Raw genomic sequence first — 5,514 nt, 5'->3', positions numbered from 1 at the left:
AAGATATTTAAAAATTGGAGGGAAAAGGATTCTAGGAATTGACGTGTATGATAGGAAAGAACTTCGTGCCTTTTTATAACTGAGAGATCACTGATATTTGAGTAGAAAGGATCTTGATGTTAGTTTTTCTTTAAAGATTTGGTAGAATTCACCAGCAAAGCCATCTGGTCCTGCGTTTTTCTTTGAGAGACATTTGATTAATGGTTCAATCGCCTTAAGTGTTATATTTTGTTTTTGTTGTTTTGAAGTACTGGGGATTGAACCCAGAGGCCCTTTACCACTGAGCTACATCCCAGCCCCTTTTTTCATTTTAAATTTTGAAATAGGGTCTCACTAAGTTGACACAGCTAGCCTTGAAATTGTAATCCTCCTGCCTCAGGCTCTTGAATTGCTAGGAAACAGGCATGTCCCACCACACCTGACTGTATTTAGGTTTTGTTTCTTCACGAGTTAGTTTAGTAATTTGATAAGTTATAACATTGTTTGTCCATAATAATAATATTATAGTCATTTTTATTTCTGTAAAGTCTTGGATTAATGTTGCTTCTTGCATTTTTATTTTTAGTTATTTGAATATTTTCTCTATAGTATAGGTTAAAGGCTTTTTGATTTTGTTGATCTTTTCAATGAACCAAATTTTTACTTCACTGATTGTCTCCCTCCACCATTCTTTATTTTGTCTACCTCTGCTTTGATCTTTATTTCTTTCCATCTGTTAGCTTTAGATTTGTTTTACTTTTATTTTTCTAGTTCCTTAAGACAAAAAATTAGGTTATTGATTTTTGACATACAGCTCTTGTTTGGCTGTACATATTTAGAGCCATAAATATCACTACTTTTAATTCTTTCTATAAGTTTTTGGCATGTTGTGTTTTTAAAAAATGTTTTATTTGTTCTTTTGCAAGTTTTAATTTTCCTTTTTCACCCTTTTTTTTAAAAAAAAGAAATAAAAGTTTATTTTAGCTTACAGTTTCAGAGGTTCAGTTCATGGTTGACTGACTTCATAGCTCTGTTCTAAGATGAAGCAGACTATCATAGTGGAGGGGCACAGGGGATGATAGCAGCTTATGACATGCTGGCCATGAAGCCACAAGTAAGCACAATCTCAACGCCATAGACACAATCTCAGTGACCTACTTCTTGTAGCCACACCCTACCAGCCTATCATTTCCACCAAGTTGATCTATTTATTCAATTAATCCACTGATAAGATTATAACTTTCCTAATAATTTCATCTCTGAACATTCTTATGTTATCTCACACATGGGCTTCTGAGAGACTCCTCTCATCTAAACCATAACATTCTACCTCTGACCCCAAAAGCTCATACCCATCTCACAATGCAAAATATAGTTAGTCTATACATAAAAATCTCCTTAGTCTTAACAGTTCTACCATTGCCTAAAACTCCAAGTCCAAAATCTCATTTGAGACTCAAGGAAAACTCTTGGATGTTTTCTCCTGTATAGCTCAAAATCAATTTATATATCCAATATAAAATGGTACAGAGGGCTGGGGTTGTAGCTCAGAGGTAGAGCGCTTGCCTAGTACATGTGAGGTACTGGGTTCAACCTCCAGCACCACATTAAAAAAATTCAATTGGACGGAGAGTGGTGGTGCATACCTGTAATTTCAATGATTTGGGAGGTTGAAACAGGAGGATTTCGAGTTCAAAGCCAGCCTCAGCAAAATCAAGGTGCTAGGCAACTCAGTGAGACCACATCTCTAAATAAAATACAAAATAGGGCTGGGGATGTGGCTCAGTGGTTGAGTGCCCCTGAGTTCAATCCCTGGTACCCACCCCCCGCCCCCAAAATATAAATGTTATAAATGATCTCCAAAGGCTTCTGAACCACATTATCAGTTTAGTTATAGCAATGGCCCCACTTGTAGTATGAATTTCTGTTTGTTTGCTTTATGTCACTGTGATCAAAAGACCTGACAAGAACAACTTTTCCTTAAAGTTTATTTTGACAGTGTCTCATTGAGTTGCTTAGCACCTTGCTTTTTTTTTTTTTTTTTGGTGTGTGTGTGTGTGTGTGTGTGTGTGTTTTGCTAGGATTGAACCAAGGGCCTTGTGCATGTGAGGCAAACACTCTACCAACTGAGCTATATCCTCATCCTAGCACTTTACTTTTACTGAGGCTGGCTTTGAATTCGTAGTCCTCCTGCCTCAGCCTCCTGAGCCACTGGGATTATAGGTGTGTGCCACTGGGCCCAGCTTATTATTTTTATTTTCAGACATGGTCTCACTAAGTTGCCAAGGCTGACTTCCAGCTTGAGATTCTTCTGTCTTAGGCTTCTGAGTTACTGGAATGACAGGTGTATTCTGCCAAGTCCAGTTGTATTTTCATTTGTATCATCATGTTATCTGATTTCTTTTACCCATTGGGTTTTTTTTTTAAAGAGTGTATTGTTTAATTTTCAGATATTTATTAATTTTCCAATTTTCCTTTTGTTATTGATTTCTAGTGTTAACCTACTCTTGTTTGACAAAGGTATTTTATATTACTTCATTTTGAAAAAACAAATTATTGAGACTTGTTAGCCTTATGTATGCTCCATCTTGAATATGGCATGTGTACTTGAGACAAATTTGTATTCTGCTATTTGGTATAATGTTCTATATATCTGCTAGACATATTTGAGTTATAGTGTTGTTTAAGTCTTCTATTTCCTTATTGATCTTCTGTTTAGATACTATATATATTATTGAAAATGTGTTATTGAAGTCTACACAGATTGTAGAACTGTCTCTCTTTTCAATTCTGTCAATTACTTCATGTATTTTGATCTTTTGTATATGTCTAATTGTTTTATATACCTTGTATTTATATATACACATATCTTCTTGATGAACTGTCACATTTATCAGTATATGTTCCTTTTTTGTCTCTTGTATTGATTTAATATATTTTGTCTGCTACAGAATTAGTATGCTACTTAAGTTCTCTTTTTAAATTTTTTTAGTTTTACATGGGCACAAAAACTTTATTTATTTTTTTGTGGTGCTGAGGATTGAACCCAGTGCCTCACACGGGCTAGGCAAGTACTCTACCACTGAGGTATAACACCAGCCCTTAAGTTCTCTTCTATTGTTTATATGAATATATTTTTTCTATCCTTTTATATTCAAGTTGTTTGCATGTTTAGATTGAAAGTAATTCTGTTGTTGACAACACATAGATGAATCATTTTTAAAAATCCATACTTCCAATCCATGTCTTTGAATGGGTGAATTTAGCCCCTATATAAAGTTATTATTAATATGGAAACATGTATTCCTGTCATTTTGCCAGGTATTTCCTATATTTCATACATAATTTTGTTTCCTAATTAGTACAATTCTGCATTTTATGTTTTTCCTATTATAACACTTTTTGATAGTTTTTTTTGTTAGAATATTATAGTTATACATGATATTTGGGTTTATTATGACAAAATCATGCATGCAATGGAGATTGGCAGATTTCAGCTGAGAACCTGTTGAGAGCCACAGCCAAAGGGGCCCCAGCAAACTTCCAGCTGCCAGCAAACTTCCAGCTGCCAGCTGATGATTGGCTCACAGTGGCCCCAGCAACATCTAGCTGATTGGCTCCTCTGCAGTCATGTTCATTGGGCTGTTTCCCTGCCCTTCAGACTGCCAGCTGATGATTGGCTCACAGCGGCCCCAGCAACATCTAGCTGATTGGCTCCTCTGCGGTGATATTCATTGGGCTGTTTCCCTGCCCTTCAGACTACGGAACTGCTCATTGGGGGACTTCTTTGGCTCCGCCCACGCGACCCAGCCAATCGGCCTCAAGAGCAGGAGGATTGTGGGAGGTGGTGTGGTTTGTGTAGGGAGAGGCTTGTGGAAGCCGGTGGTGGCAGTTGGGCTCTGAGGGTTTTTCCTGAGGAGCTGTTTTGTTTGGCATTTGTAGTTTTAAAAATAAAGTTTGTTTCTTTTGACAAGTGGCTCCTGAATTGTGCCCAGCCAGACTGCGGCAAGAACCCAAATGGTTCTGGGCTTTTCTTTGTTGAAAGATTTTTAATTGCTATTTCAATTTCATTACTTGATATTGATCTATTTATGTTTTCCATAGCTTTCTGGTTCAATTTGGGTAGGGTATATGTGTCTAGAAATTTGTCAATGTTTTTTAGATTTTCTTTTTTTGGTACCAGGCATTGAACTTGGGGGCATTCAACCACTGAGCCACATCCCCAGCCCTATTTTGTATTTTATTTAGAGACAGGGTCTCACTGAGTTGCTTAGTGCCTTGCATTTGCTGAGGCTGGCTTTTGATCTCACAATTCTCCTGCCTCAGCCTCCCTAGCTGCTGCAATTACAGGCATGTGCCACGGAACCAGTGCTGTTTTCGAGATTTTCCAGTTTATCAGAGTATAAATTTTCAAAATATTTTCTAATTATCTTCTGGGTTTGAGAAGTGTTATTATCTACTTTTTCATTTCTAATTTTTTAAAATTCATGTTTTTTCTCTGTTTGGTTAGGTCAGCTATGGGTTTATCAATCTTACTTATCTTTCCAAAGAATCAACTCTTTTTTGCATTGATCCTGATAGATGTGAGAGAAGTTGAGGATGGAAAAATAAGTTCAATAATAGTTAGTATACAGATGGTATTAAAGCTGTGGGACTAGATGAAGTATTTTTAGAAGAGAACATAGCCAGGGAAGAGCAGAAAATGCTGGAGCAAACCCTGTGAACTTGAAAACCTAACTTCCCTATTTATGGAGAATTATGTGTTTATCCTTTAAGTCTTATGAATAGGCAACACAACTGTCACTTGGTTATCTTCCCTGATTTTCATTGCTGAAGGCTCTAAAGTGAGAACTGCTTTCCTATGTTTGCCGAGTCTTAGAACTTTAGAACTAAAAAAAAAGGACTTGTTTTATCTCAATTGCTTCATGTTTTGAATATTTTAATTAATTATCCATTAATTTAAAAACCATTCTGTTTTTCCAATTAAGTACTGACCTTAATTTTCTTCTGGATATCATATCTTACTAGAAAAAGGAACAAAGCCTGTGTTTTCATTTGGTGGTTCCTTAGATGGTGTTATGGTTTTGATATGAGGTGTCCTCTAAAGACTCATATGTGAGATATAATCTCTGAGAAGGTTTAGAGGTGGAATGATTGTGTTACAAGAGCCTTAGCTCAATCAGTGGGTTAATTCTCCTGATAAGTATTTACTGAGTGGTAACTATAGGCAGGTAGGGTATAGCTGGAGGAGGTAGGTCATTGGGGTCATGGCTTAGGGGGTCTATATTTTGTTTTTGGAAAGTGGAGTCCTTCTCTGCTTCCTGATGCTTTGTCCGCAGGTGCTTTCCTCTGCCACACCCTTTCACCACGATGTTCTTTCTGCCTCCCTTAGGCACAGAGGAATGGAAGTGGCCATCTATGAACTGAGACTTCTGAAACTGTGTACCTCAAAATAAACATTTCCTGCTCTAATTATTCTTGTGAGGTCTTGTTTTAGTCACCTTTTTCTCAGCTGTGACCAAAATACCTGACAAA

Source organism: Urocitellus parryii, chromosome X, assembly GCF_045843805.1.
Source record: "Urocitellus parryii isolate mUroPar1 chromosome X, mUroPar1.hap1, whole genome shotgun sequence".
Lineage (NCBI taxonomy): Eukaryota > Metazoa > Chordata > Mammalia > Rodentia > Sciuridae > Urocitellus > Urocitellus parryii.
The sequence above is the reverse complement of the archived record's forward strand: the minus strand, read 5'-3'. Positions refer to the sequence as shown.